Source organism: Ceratotherium simum, chromosome 3 (assembly GCF_057802395.1).
Source record: "Ceratotherium simum simum isolate JZ-2026a chromosome 3, ASM5780239v1, whole genome shotgun sequence".
Lineage (NCBI taxonomy): Eukaryota > Metazoa > Chordata > Mammalia > Perissodactyla > Rhinocerotidae > Ceratotherium > Ceratotherium simum.
Window position 1 is genome coordinate 71,370,760 of NC_141902.1, and position 13,729 is coordinate 71,384,488.

A 13,729-nucleotide genomic window follows, 5' to 3' on the forward strand; every position below is an offset into this window, starting at 1 on the left:
TGGACGCCTTATTTTCTTTGGTCCTCACAGTGGCCCTGGGGGGAACTGCCCCTTGTGACAAATACAAAGCAGAGGTGAGAGAGACCTCTGTGGGTGAGGTGTATCCGACTCCTCTGACTCTACCCCTGGCTGTTTCCACACAAGGCACTATATCCCAAAAGACTTCTTTTTCTGTGCCATCCTTCCCATCTCCACCCCTCCCCTTTCCTCTTTCAATCTTCCATTGCCCCAAGCTCTGTGTCTCAGGCTTTCGATAGCTGCACTCATCACTACAGTGCCCATGGGTCCTGCTGACATCCCATTAGTGTGAGCTTCCAAATGCATTTAAATCTGCAGTTCTGCTGCTGAGTATTTCCTGCCTTTTAACAGCATTGATCCTTGTCTCCACTTCAGCTCTCTTCTGTCTTGCAACCCCCATTCTGAGCAATCGATATGGGGCTTTCACCTACAACATCCTATATCTCACATTCTACCAGCTCCTAGTTCTCAGTTCCCCACACGAGGACACGTGGTGAGCCTCGTGGGGGCCGTGATACTGGGAGGGTGGTGATGTTGAGGCAGGGCCAGGGTAGAGGTGAAACAGGCAGGGTGCTGAAACGATAGGACCTCAGGAAGAAAAGCTAGTGAGAGCTTGAATTGTGGTGAAGGAGGGAGCCAAGGTCGATGATAGAAAGACAGCGCTCAACATCCACCGAAGAGCCAAGTTCCAACATAAATGAGACAAAGAACAAAATGCTAGAACTTGGGAGAGTCTTGAGTAAGAGGCAATGAGTAGCTTGAGGTGAGTCATTCCAGAATCGTCCTTTTATGCAGCACCTCAGGTAGTTTCTGCAAGTGGAACTTGCACGTGGAACTTAAAAGAATGTGCAGATCTGACCACACATGGCTTTAAAAGCTCTTTCACCATGTATGGAAGGCTGGATGGCCTACTGATTGGGCAACACTGTCTTCAGTTTGAAACTCATATTTTTTCTGTCCAATTCCTTCTTGGGTGGTTTAATCAAAACAATAAAAGTAGAATGCTGTCTTTCTTCTTCTAAGGGTCCTGGAAACCATTTTCGGAAATTCCTTTGGGTATATCTACTTTGGATTTTGTGGAGTAAGGGGAAACATATTCGGACTTGACAGCTCATAGCAGGAAGACCTATTTTCAGCTACAAACCAAGGAAGAATGACCCTCTCCCTACACACACATACGTGCACACAAACACACACACACACACATCTGCACCAATGACCAAACAGCTACTGTCAAGTCAGTGGCAAGAATGAGAAATAGAACTGGGTCAGCAAACTTTCTGTGAACGGCCAGATAGTAAGTATTTTCAGCTTTGTGGGCCATACAGTTCCTGTCACAACTACTCAATTCTGCTGTTGTAGCAGGAAAGCAACCACAGACAACACATAAATGAATGGGTGTGATGGGCTTCCATTACTTGAATTTCATGTCAATTTCAATATTTGAATTTTCTTTTATTTATTTATGTATTTATTTTTATTGTGGTAACAGTGGTTTATAACATTATGTAAATTTCAGGTGTACATCGTTGTGTTCAGATTTCTGCATAGATTACATCATGTTCACCACCCGAAGACTAATTACAATCCATCACCACACACATGTGCCGAATCATCCGTTTCACCCTTCTCCCTCCCTGCTTCCACTCTGGTAACCAATCTGATCTCTGTCTCTATGTGATTGTTTGTTGTTGTTGTTATCTTCTACTTATGAGTGAGATCATATGGTATTTGACTTTCTCCCTCTGACTTATTTCGCTTAGCATAATACTCTCAATGTCCATCCATGTTGTCACAAATTGCTGGATTTCATCGTTGCTTATGGCTGAGTAGTATTCCATTGTGTATATATACCACATCTTCTTTATCTGTTCATCCCTTGATGGGCACCTAGGTTGCTTCCAAGTCTTGGCTATTGTGAATAATGCTGCAATGAACATAGGGGCACGTGTGTCTTGACATATTCGTGTTTTCCTGTTCTTTGGATAAATACCCAACAGTGGAAGAGCTGGATCATATGGTAGTTCTATTTTTAATTTTTTGAGGAATCTCCATACTGTTTTCCATAGTGCTGCACCGGTTTGCACTTCATCCAACAGTGTGTGAGGATTCTCTTTTCTCCACATCCTCTCCAACACTTCTTGTTTCCTGTCTTGCTAATTATAGCCATTCTGACAGGAGTGGGGTGATATCTCATTGTGATTTTCATTTTCATTTCCCTGAGAGTTAATGATGTTGAACATCTTTTCATGTGCCTGTTGCCCATCTGTATATGTTCTTTGGAGAAATGTCTGCTCAGATCTTTTGCCCATTTTTTAATCGGGTTGTTAGTTTTTTTTATTGTTGAGATGTATGAGTTCTTTATATATTTTGGAGATTAACCCCTTATCAGATATATGGTTTGCAAATATCTTCTCCCAATTGTTAGGTTGTCTTTTCACTTTTTTGATGGTTTCCTTTGCTGTGCAGAAGCTTTTCAGTTTGATGTAGTCCCATTTGTTTATTTTTTCTATTGTTTCCCTTGCCTGGTCAGACTTGATACTTGAAAATATGCTGCTAAGACCGATGTCGAAGAGCGTACTGCCTATGTTTTCTTCTAGAGTTTCATGGTTTCAGGTCTTACAGTTACGTCTTTAATCTATTTTGAGTTAACTTTTGTGTATGGTGTAAGGTAATGGTCTACCTTCATTCTTTTGCATGTGGCTGTCCAGTTTTCCCAACACCATTTACTGAAGAGACTTGCCTTTCTCCATTGTATGTTCTTGGCTCCCTTTTCGAAAATTAGCTGTCCGTATATGTGTGGGTTTCTCTCTGGGCTCTCGATTCTGTTCCATTTATCTGTGTGTCTGTTTTTGTGCCAGTACCATACTGTTTTGGTTACTATAGCTTTTTAGTATATTTTGAAATCAGGAAGTGTGATACCTCCAGCTTTGTTCTTTTTTCTCAAAATTCCTTTGGCTAGTCGGGGTATTTTGTTGTTACATATATATTTTAGGATTCTTTGTTCTATTTCTATGAAAAATGTCATTGAAACTTTGATAGAGATTGCATTGAATCTATAGATTGCTTTAGGAAATATGGACATTTTAACTATGTTAATTCTTCCAATCCAAGAGAGTGGAATATATTTCCATTTCTCTGTGTCTTCTTCAATTTCTTTCAACAATGTTTTCTAGTTTCCAGTGTACAGACCTTTCATCTCTTTGGTTAAGTTTATTCCTAGGTATTTTATTCTTTTTGTTGCAATCATAAATGGGATTGTGTTCCTAATTTCTCTTTCTTCTACTTTTTTGCTAGTGTTAGAAATGCAACTGATTTTTGTATGTTGATTTTCTATCCTGAAACTTTACCATATTCATTTATTATTTCTAAAAGTTTTTTGGGGGATTTTTTAGGATTTTCTATATATAAAATCATGTCATCTGCAACTAGTGACAGTTTCACTTCTTCCTTTCCAATGTGGATCCCTTTTATTTCTTTTTCTTGCCTGATGGGTCTGGCTAGGACTTCCAATACTATGTTAAATAGGAGTGGTGACAGTGGGCATCCTTGTCTGGTTCCTGTTCTTAGAGGGATAGCTTTCAGTTTTTCACCACTGAGAATGATATTAGCTGTGGGTTTGTCGTATACGGCCTTTATTATGTTAAGGTACTTTCCTTCTCTACTCATTTTATTCAGAGTTTTTTATCATAAATGGAGGCTGTATCTTGTTGAATGCTTTCTCTGCGTCTATTGAGATGATCATGTGATTTTTATTCTTCATTTTGTTAATGTGGTATATCATGTTGATTGATTTATGGATGTTGAACCATCCTTGCATCCCTGGAATAAATCCCAGTTGATCATAGTGTATGATCTTTTTAATGTATTGTTGTATTCGATTTGCTAGTATTTTGTTGAGGATTTTTGCATTGATGTTCATCAGTGATATTGGCCTGTAATTTTCTTTTTTGTTGTTGTTGTCCTTGTCTGGTTTTGGTACTAGGGAAATGTTGGCTTTGTAGAATGAGTTAGGAAGCTTCCCCTCCTCTTCCATTTTTTGGAGGAGTTTGAGAAAGATAGATATTAAGTCTTCTTTGAATGTTTGGTAGAATTCACCAGGGAAGCCGTCTGGTCGCGGACTCTTATATTTGGAGATCTTTTTGATTCATGTTTCAATCTCCTTACTGGTGATTGGTCTATTCAAATTCTCTCTTTCTTCTTGATTCAGTTTTGGAAGGTTGTATGATTCTAAGAATTTATCCATTTCTTCTAGATTATCCAATTTGTTGACGTATAGCTTTTCATAGTATTCTCTTATAATCTTTTGTATTTCTGAGGTATCCATTGTAATTTCTCCTCTTTCATTTCTGATCTTATTTATTTGAGCCTTCTCTCTTTTTTTCTTGGTGAGTCTAGCTAAAGGTTTGTCAATTTTGATTATCTTTTCAAAGAACCAGTTTTGGTTTCATTGATTTTTTCTATTGTTTGTTTTAGTCTCTATTTCATTTATTTAGGCTCTGATTTTTATTTCCTTCTTTCTACTCATTTGGGGCTTTGTTTGTTCTTCTTTTTCCAGTTCCTTTTGGTGCACTGTTAGAGACTTGTTTTGTGACCTAATATGTGATCAATCTTGGAGAATGTTCCATGTGCATTTGAAAAGAACGTGTATTCTTCTGTTTTTGGATGGAATGTTCTGTATATATCTATTAAGTCCATCTGGTCTAATGTGTTGTTTAAGGCCAATCTTTCCTTATTGATCTTCTGTTTGGATGATCTATCCATTGGTGTAAGCAGAGTGTTAAAGTCGCCTACTATTATTGTGTTACTATCTACTTCTCCTTTTATGTTTATTAATAATTGCTTTATATATTTAGGTGCTCCTGTGTTGGGTACATAGATATTTAAAAATGTTATATCCTCTTATTGGATTGTTCCCCTGATCATTATGTAGTGCCCTTCTTTGTCTCTTGTTACAGTTTTTGTTCTAAAGTCTATTTTGTCCAATATAAGTATTGCTACCCCAGCTTTCTTTTCATTGCCATTTGCATGGAGTATCTTTTTCCATCCCTTCACTTTCAGTTTATGAGTGTCTTTAGGTCTGAAGTGTGTCTCTTGTATGCAGCATATATATGGGTCTTGTTTTTTTATCCAATCAGCCACCCTATGTCCATTGACATTTAAAGTATCTATTGATAAGTATGTGCTTATTGCCATTTTTTTACTTTTTTCTGGGTGTTTTAGTAGTTCTTCTCTGTTCCTTTCTTCTTCTCTTGCCCTTTTCCCTTGTGGTTTGATGGCTTTCTTTAGTATTATGTTTGGGTTCCTTTCTCTTAGTTTTTTGTATATTTATTATAGGTTTCTGGTTTGTGATTACTATGAGGTTCATATATAATAACCTATGTATATAGCAATCTATATTAAGTTGGTGATCTCTTTAGTTTGATCTCTTTCGGAAGCTCTACTCTTTTACTCCCCTCCTCCCACATTTTATGTTTTTGATATCATATCTAATCTCTTTTTGTGTATGTGTTTGTATCCATTACCCTCTTATCATGGAAATAGATAATTTTAGTACTTTTGTCTTTTGACCATCATATTATCTTCATAGGTGGTTGATCTGTTACCTTTACTGTATTTTTGCCTTTACCAGTGATTTTATTGCTTTTTTTTTTTTTTTTGAGAATTTTCTTATTCCTATGTGTGATCTTCTCTTTCCCACTTAAATAAACCCCTTTAACATTTCCTGTAAGGCTGGTGTCTTGGTGATAAACTCCTTTAATTTTTGCTTGTCTGGGAAACTCTTTATCTCTCCTTCCATTCTGAATGATAACCTTGCTGGGTAGAGTATTCTTGGTTGTAGGAGTTTTCCTTTTAGCACTTTAAATATATCATACCACTCCCTTCTAGCCTATAACATTTCTGCTGAGAAGTCAGCTGATAGCCTTATGGGGTTTCCTTTGTATGTAACTTGTTGCCTTTCTCTTGTGACTTTTAGGATTCCCTCTTTATCTTTAATTCTTGACATTTTAATTATGATGTGTCTTGGTGTGGGCCTCTTTGGGTTTATCTTGTTTGGTGCTTTCTGTGCTTCCTGTAACTTGATGTCTCTTTCCTTCCTTAGGGTAGGAAAGTTTTCAGCCATTATTTCTATTATTTCAGCTATTATAGATTCTCTTCCCCTTTGTCTCTCTCTTCTCCTTCTGGGACACCTATAACACAGATGTTACTGTGCTTGATGTTGTCCCAGAGGTCCTTTAGACTGTCCTCATTCTTTTTAATTCTTTTTTCTTTTATCTGTTCAGCTTGGGTGATTTCCTCTAGTCGTTCATCCAGCTCACTGATCCATTCTTCTGTATCATCTATTCTGCTTTTGAGTCCCTGTAGTGAATTTTTCATTTCCAGTATTGTAGTCTTCATTTCTGACTGGTTCTTTTTTATATTTTCCAATTCTCTGTTGAAGTTCTCACTGAGTTCATCCATTCTTCTCCCAAGATCAATAAGCATCCTTATGACTCTTTGTTTGAACTCTTTGTCAGTTAGATTGCTCATTTCTGTTTCGTTTAGTTCTTTTTCTGGGGTTTTGTCCTGTTCCCTTACTTGGAACATGTTCCTCTGCCTCCTTATTTTACCTCTTTCTCTGTGCTTATATCTATGTATTAGTAGTTCAGCTATGTCTCCTGATCTTGGAGAGGTTATCTTATGTAAGAGATGCCTTATAAGGCCCAGCAGTGTGCTTTCCTCTTGTCACCAGTTCCAAATGTTCCAGGAGTGTCCCCTGTGTGGGCTATGTCTGTGCTTCTGTTGTGGCAGGGTTGCTCTTGCTGTAGGTGCCCAGGGAGTCTGGGCTGTCCCCCTGGCCAGCCGGTTGTAATGCTCAGCAGCATATAGTTGTTGTGGACCCTTCAATCTCTTTATTGGGTGTGGGGAGCCCCAGTATAGTTGGCTGCAAGATCTAATAGCACATTCCTGTTGCAGTTTTTCCTTTATGTGAGTAGGCCCCCAGTGTGGCTGGTTGTTAGGCTTAGGGGCTTACAATTACTGTAGGCCTCTGGCCTACAAGGCTCTTGTCAGTTCTCTCAGGATTGCAGCTGGATGGGGATGGCCTCGGGCACAGGAGCACCCAGTTGTTTCAGGCTTTGGAAGGTGAGGCCGAGCCCCTATGTGGCTGTTTGAGAAGCACAAGTCTACTATAGCTGACAATCCTCACTGTCCACAGGGCCACATACACCATCGATACAGTCCTGCCCTGTGGGTGCACCCCAACCCCCTGAAGCAGACCCAGTTGCCCCACTGCAGAGGCCACTCACAGTCCACCAATGCCCCACACACTCCACCTGCTCCTTGCACATGCCCTGCCCCACAGAGGTGGACCCACTCACCGGCTGCAGAGAATCCAGGCACCTAGCCTATCCAGGCCCACAAGTTGCCCAAGGGCTTGCTGTTGGGTGGGGCCAATCCCTAGGGCAAGCTGCCTACGCTAGCTGAGGTGGATTAAACCAGTGCTCTATTGGGTGGGGCAGACTCTGGTCTGAGGCCAGGGAAAGAACTCCAATGGTGTCTGCCAGCATCTTTGTCAGCATGCCTGCACCAGGTCACAACAACGGCTGCCGCCAATGTCTCAGTCCCTGGAGAGGTCTCACCTCTCATCGAGATGCACCCAGAGCCTATCAGGTGAGTCTCTTTTCATCAAAGGACTGTGCACCTTTCTTTCTGGTGATTTTAGGCTGCTTTCCAAAATAGGTGAATCTTGGTGTGGGCCCTTTAAGAGCTGGGTTTTTTTCCCTTTTGTCGGATAGCTGTTCTGGGGGTATTCCCCGTTGTTAGTAGGCAGCAAGGCCAGATATTATGACACTCGTCTCAGTTGCTAGGTACAAAAAATGCTTACAGTGGTAATGCTCCCCCATTCAGGTCTCCTACTCCTCCAGGGAAGGCTGCATACTTTTGGGTTGCTCCCGGCTGGCCATGAAGCACTGCGGCTTGTGAAGGTGGCTTTTTTTCCCTCCAGAAGGGAATTTCTACCTCTTCCACCTCAGTCAGGATTGTCGCTTGTTGCAGGGGTTCCTCTTGTCCAGTTTTCAGTTCTCTCTCAGGGGTAATTGTTCCAAGAGTAGTTGTAAGTCTGTTGTGTCCGTGTGAGGAGGTGAGTTCAGAGTCTACCTACACTGCTGTCTTGACACCAACCCCCTGAATTTTCATATATCATGAAATATTATTCACATTTTGCTTTTTATTAGCCATTTCAAAATGTAAAATACATTCCTAGTTTACAGGCCAACAAAAGCAGGCAGCAGGCTGGATTACGCCCAGGAGCCATAGCCTGGCATCCCCTGGTTTAGAAAGTCCCTATGCAAAATACGATCGTGGAATTAAAACTAATCTACTTTCCATAATATTAGATACCTTCATATCATTGGTTCTTAATCCTATAGGCAAATCAGAATCATCTATGCTTCTTTTATTTAAAAAAAATCCAAGGGCCAAAGCTTTCCAAACCTACTGAATTAGAGTCTATGGCAATCGAGAGGGTTATTCTATTGAATTGCTGTTCCATAATTTATTGATATACCATATATTATTGAATCCCTTATTGACGGACATTTAGGTTGTTTCCAGCTTTTCACTATGATTGTAAAATACTGTAATGAACATCACTGTATATATATTATCCAATTATGTCCTCAGGATAAATTCCTAAATTTTTAATTGCTGGGTCAAAGGGTATAAAAATTTCCAAATTTCAACTCTGTTCCAGATGGTGCCGTGAGTTTGCATTTTAAGACACAAAACACAAACCTCTGTTCCAAACAAAAGCAATGATTGACCTTAAACGTAGTCATATTCAAAAAAAGTGATATGGAGCCGGCCTGGTGGCACAAGCGGTTAAGTGCACACACTCCGCTGCAGCGCCCCTGGGTTCGCCGGTTCGGATTCCGGGAGGGCACCGATGCGCCGCTTGTTAAGCCATGCTGTGGCGGCATCCCATATAAAGTGGAGGAAGATGGGCATGGATGTCAGCCCCGGGGCCAGTCTTCCTCAGCAAAAAGAGGAGGATTGGCATTGGATGTTAGCTCAGGGCTGATTCTCCTCACACACACACAAAAAAAAGTGATAAACATCTCGATGGACCAGAAATGGGATATTAATAAATAGTCTTGGGCAGGGCTAAAGTTGTGGCCCTTCTGGGCTCCAGGGCCATCAATAGACAGAAGCAGCTCACATTCAACTTCAGCAGGCTGCTGATGCCAGGCCTGGCTTGCGAAATCAGGAGCTGGAATAGAACTGAGGTAGAGCTCCCTCACTCAAGAACAGAGGTTCAGAGAAGGTAGCCCACCTCCCTGGTTGTGGTCTACATTAAGCTGTTGCCCAAGGTAGCAGGAGGGAATAGATGTTTTACAAGCCAGGGGCTGTGGGCCAATCTCCTCACCAGCTCAAGAACTGGATCTGAAGGGTTCCTGTGGGACAAGAGTCTCAAGCTTCTAAGACCTGGTTTTGAACTGCAAAGCTGAGTGAGCCAGGGGGAGGTCACTATAAAACTTTTAGAAATAAAGAAGTGAGTGGGAGAAGAAAAACAGAAAGGCCAGGAATGGCTCCTCCACATGAGCCGGCACACTACAGCTGCAAGGCATATGAGGACAACTGACGCCAAGAAAGACAAACAGAAGGCACAACGCACAGAGTAATTCGGTTCAAAAAATTTAAGATAATAAAGCAATCTTCCAAAGAAAAAAAAGCCTCTGAGGAAAGTATGGTCAATATTATCAAAAAGATAATGGAAGGTATAGAGTCATATATTTTAAACATTGAGGGAAAAAATCAATTTTTGTGTATAAGTTAAAATTTTAATGAAAAGACAAAGAAATACAAGCTGTAATTTACACATTCGCAGAAGTAAGAGAAAGCAGGGGAGAGATGGGGGGCAAAGAAAACTTTATCCACCCCAGAGAAGACAGGAAAGAAGAAATAAACAAATAAATTATGAATATAGAAAATAGAAAATAAGATAGAAAAAACAAGTATAATATATAAGAACCAGAGTAAATGTAAACAAATTAAATTCATACATTTATGTCAGAGACTATTAATTGGACTTTTTACTCCGATTATGTACTGATAAAAATAGACATTTAAAATACAACACAGAGAAGATTAAAAAAATAAAATTTCAGGTGAAAATTATTATCATTGTAATGATAAAAGGAAAATCAACCAGGAAGAGCCTTCCAGTTAAGGTTAAACATGGCAGATTGAACACTGTTAACTTCAATCCTTTCGATCCCAAAAATGACAATAAAGAGATAAAAAGGCTTAAACCTCAGTTTCTTAAAGCTTGAAGTTGGAAACTGACACAGCACGACCTTCATTGTATTCTATTGGTCAAGCAGTTACCGAGTTCAGATTCAAGTGGGGAGGACATAGACCCCACCTCTAGGTGTCGAAGAATTTTGGAGCTATGTTTTTATAAATGACCACAAATATGGAGGATAGAAATAAAAGTATCAGCAATCATATAATAGCAGCCATTAAGTTTCTTTCCTCCCCATGGGGAGAAAGAAACAAATGGAGGAAAGCAAATATTTGAAAATGTAATGACTAAAAATTTCCCAGAATTAAAGAACTATGTACATTCTCGATATAAACAGAGTGTTGAACAGAATAGACGAGAGGGGAAAATTACACAGACATATTGTGGTAAAAGTAAAGGACACGTACACACACACACACACACACACAATCCTAGGAGTTTCCAAAGATAAATAAAAGCAAGCATCAGAATGACAAAAACTAATAGGTAACGTTTTCATGCCAAAAAAAAAAAAAAGTATTTAAATCTGCAGAGGAGAGAAGTAGAGAAGGGGAAGACTAGAAATTTATGACATGCGAAAGCAATTGTCAAGTTTGAGATATGACATAGTTATAAGGAAGTGTAAGAAAGTAATAGATAAAAATAGGTATAGGTATGGAAATTAATAACTTAAGGGTAACCTAGACAAGAATAAAAGGGGAATGTACAATTTTGGAGTCAGCAGAATAAAATGTTCAACAGAATAAATAAATACGTAATCAAATAGAAATAGAAAAAATAAGATGGTAGAAAAAGTTCTACTATTATACGTTAAGTACAGTAAATGCAAATGGAGTAAACTGACCCAAAGAAGAAGCTCTCATTGAATTTAAGAAAGAAAAGGAGAACGACGAGCAATAAAACCTAACCACATTCAGCATTATGTCACTTATGAGAGACAGTTTTAACAAAAAGATACACCAGACAAAGATGAACCAAACCGAGAAAGCAAGTTTTATGTCAGACAAAACAGAGTTTAGAGGGTAAGCATGTTAAGAAACAGTTTTATATTATACACTGCTAAAAGGAAAAATAGATGAAGAAGATATATGTATCTTACAAGATATCCAAAAAATATGTAAAGCAATGCAACAACTGACAGAAATATGAGGAGAGATAAAGACAAATTAACAATTCTAATAGGAGTTTGTAACATTTCTTTCTCAGAAGCTGATTGATTAAGAGATTAAAAAAGTAAGCAAAGATATAGAATATTTGAATAACACGATGAATATATTTGAAATTTTAAAAGATGTAGAGAAGTTTATGTCCAACAGGAATGTAGCATTCTTTTGAACACATATAGAATTTTGTAGATGGTATATACTAGGCTGCACGGAAGCTCCACTAAATTCCAAAGAATTAATATCACATCGAGGATATTCTCTGACCATAATGTTATAAAATTAGGAATAAAAGTTACCTTTTATTTTTTAAAAAGCCTATATATCTGAAAGTTTAGAAGCATACTATTAAGCAAAAGGAGATCATAGGGGACGCTGTGGAATACTTATTGCTGAACAACAAAACATTACATGTCAAAATTTGTGAGATATGGCTAAAGCAAAGGGACATTTTTATAAATATACTTATTTATTAAACTATAAATATAAATACACTTATAAGAAAACAAGAAACGTTGAAATAATGGACAAATCGTTCAACTCAAGAAGGTAGAAAAAGAACAAATGAAAGAAGCAGGAAGGAAATAACAAAGATAAGTGCAGACAATTAAATAGAGAACTAGAAAATAATAGAGATGATTCACTAACTATCTTATTGGATAAAGCTATCGAGTAGAAAGACCTCTGGTGAGACTGACCATCAGAGAAAGAGAGAAAGAGAAAAGATGAAGTGAACAAACCAAGACTATCTGTGGTTTCTATTAGTGACAGTTTCACAGGTATTATGGTTTATTAGAAATCACAGATATTTTCATATCATATTACAGTTGTAGGTATCTCAAAATATTATTTATGCATCACATTGCTTTGAAATTATGGTATTTATTAGACCTGCCACTATATCTTGCTATTTAATGTAGTGATAATATTTCAATATCTATTTCAGTATTTGGTTTCCTTTGCAATCCTGTGTATTTTATTTTATGCCTTTAAAATCTTAATTCAGAGAAGAGGTCCATAAAATTCACTTGACTGCCAGAGGGGTCCAGGGCACAAAAAAGGGTTATGAACTGCTGCATTCATCACTTTCCTAATAAAATCAGGAACGAAACAAGGATGTCTACCATCTCCAGTGGTGCAAAGGATTCTCAGGCCAGAAGTCTAGCAAGTCTGCAAATGATAATCGAGCCTATCACCACCCTGCTGTACCTCATCTTCCTCCTCACATACATACACATACAATCAGTTTTGGTTCCCTGCTAAGTGAGAAGGAAGGGCAGGAAGATGAAGAATGGGAAAGCACAATGCAATCCTTCTATCCCCAACATTTGCAGATCTCCAACACTCTCAACTGAAGGTACAGCTTCAGTCTTGCTGGGTTCCCAAGAGAATCCAAGACAAGCCTAGCAAGAGGTGGCAGGTCAGCTCCAGCAGCAGGTGGGACACGGAAACAAGGGCACTGCCCCAATCCAGTGCCTGGTGTGTCTTGGTGGCTAGCTTGGGGATGTCCTGGCCATCGAAAAAGTTCCATAATTCATCTCCTATCTTGTTGTTTCTTCTAGCTGTTTGGGCTTCCTTCGACTTCCTAAGCATACTCTGGTTCCCCTGCAGATATTATGGCCCTGCCCTGAAACTCTGTCCATTTGTCTAGAGCCCTGACTCCTTATCTGGCTTCAACAACCTCTCTCCCCCAAAGAGTGGGAAGAGAAGGGGTTGGGTTCTGCCCTGGGTTCCCAGGGGCTCACTGGAAACCAAAGCAGCCATGATGTTGTAATCGACCTGACAATGAAGACCACCATTGCTTAGTGAAGTGTTGCAAAGCCAAATTATTCAAGGGATCAAGCAGCTATATACAACACATTAAGGAGTTAGAGGACAGGAGCTGAGCTGGAGCAATCATTTCACTTAAAGACATTCAAATAATATGTAAAAATACATGTACACTATGAAGTAGGCCAAATAAAGCAAGGCTACAGGCTTTATTCAGCTTTATTCAGGGACATCAGTTTGCAACCTCCAGCAATTCCTGGTACCTCTAAAATTACTCAGCCCTTTGGGGAGAAGCTGTGCCCTGCACTAAGCCTACATACATGATAATCTTTGTGCCCCATAATCTGGACTATTTTTTCCCTCCAAACCCTGGGGAAGCATGGAGGCTGCCCACCGCCATATCAGACTCCCTGTTTCTTATGCTCACCAGCTCGGCTACTGAGCAGCCAGCATGCCTAGTGGTAATGACCCAAGTCAGTACACACTCCTGTGA